The following is a 1,915-nucleotide window of genomic DNA, read 5'->3' on the forward strand; positions in this document are numbered from 1 at the left end:
AGTTTTACAGTGTTATAATTCATGAAGTGACTTAGTTTGTTCGCTCTCCTGTAAAATTAAAAATTTGTGGCTGATGTATTACGGTTACATAGACAATATATTATGTTAGCTTTGTTTTTAAAAAGCATTGCTCTTAAGTTTACTTATACTGGATTTAACCTTGTGAGAAGATCAAGTTTGACATAGCGGAATATGGAAGTCTGGACATTTACAGGAGTTATGAGCTGTATACCACTGCTGTATAACACTGTATATATCACTTTATATACCATGAAATATTCACTATTCTGTCAATGTTTAAACATCCGCATTTTGTTTGACTTTTCAATTTGTTGTTTTTTGTGATAAAAAAGAGCTGATTAAGTGAGAATTTTTTAATTTCGGTTGAAATTTCTGTCATTTCTTTACTTTCTATTTTATGACAAAGTATTTTTGAAATCAAAGATCTAATATCTTTTAAATAAAAAAATAAAAGTCTGTAGTATTAGTGAATATGTAGCTGAATATAATATTATGATAATTCCCATCACAATTACAAAATTTGCGGGAGACCGAAATATTTTTTTGGAAAAAAACACAAGAGACCAAAATACTTTTGGATAAAAAATCTAAGAGACCGAAATATTTTTAAAATCCTTCGGGGGAGTCTTATCAAGTCGAACCATTTCAGATTAACTGGCCTCAACTAAATTTAACCATGGTTGGGCTGCAAGAACCAGTCTTGTATATTGCATGTTGCAAAAAAAAACTATATTTTTCTTGAATAAATTTAATACATTCCAAGAATGAAAAAATATGTGTGATTCTTCAGTCAAAATTACATGTTTGAAACAATCATAATATGAAATTTGTAGGGGTATAGTAAAATATGATAAAATAAACCATGAACTAGCAGAATGTATTTTATTCATCCCTCGTGATAATAACAATGAGGAAGTTCAGCGCTACGGGAAATTGGATGTAAAAATGTTTTCTTACACACGGTAAAAATTAGAGCATTGTATGAAAAAATTAATAAAAATTATTTTAATCATGAACTACTCTGAACAACGTCACTAGTTCTTCCGAATCAACCGATGATAGTGTTGTGATAGATTTCCCGTGTACCAATCTGCAGAGCTCACCGAGGAGAACTTGTGACATCACAGGTGGAGTAATTTTAAAATCTTTTGGCTTAGTTCGATAGTCTATTAACAAATACAACTCGTTGAAAATGGCCTTCAAAATGAAATATTTGGGTAAATGATAAGAACGCAAATATTTCTTTAAAAAAAAATAATAATAAATATAAAAAAAACCACTGAACTTCCTTATTTCATTTTATTGCCTTTTCTATTGTGGATAACTTATAAAGCGACATTTTTGTTATGTACCTCAAGAGCGCTTTACAAAGTGACTGAAAACTTGCTTTAATTTGACTGAAAGTGAAACTTTTACCGCGCCCACGCCGCGCCCCAAAACGCTCGCCACTATGGCCAAGCACTCACGGTCTATTCTTTGTCAGTGATATAAAGCTTTAAAATAAATTAACAATTGAAGTACAATCAACAATCTATGCTTTTTTGTGTTTTAGTGATTTTTTTTCGTGTTGTATTACGTTGCTGATGTGATGCGTAAAAAAATAATATCATTAGGTAGACTTTTTAGGAATTTTGTTTTAAAGGTCGCGTATTAATTGAAGTTAAAAGATTCAGTAACATATTAAATTGTATTTATTATAAACTAAAATATTAATGACTTTGACAATTTGAAACATATAGAGTTAAGATAAATGTGGACAATACTGGAAGTGAATTTAGCCACGCACAAAAATTGATGATTCTACAAAATGAATTAAATGTCTGTTACGATGTTGTGAACATGTGAGCAAACGGCGATGATCGAAAAACGTCTGGGCGCTCTCATTTGGCGGAAG

The sequence above is a fragment of the Micrasema longulum genome, unplaced genomic scaffold (assembly GCF_059751315.1).
Source record: "Micrasema longulum isolate JH-2025_06_02 unplaced genomic scaffold, ASM5975131v1 h1tg001339l, whole genome shotgun sequence".
Lineage (NCBI taxonomy): Eukaryota > Metazoa > Arthropoda > Insecta > Trichoptera > Brachycentridae > Micrasema > Micrasema longulum.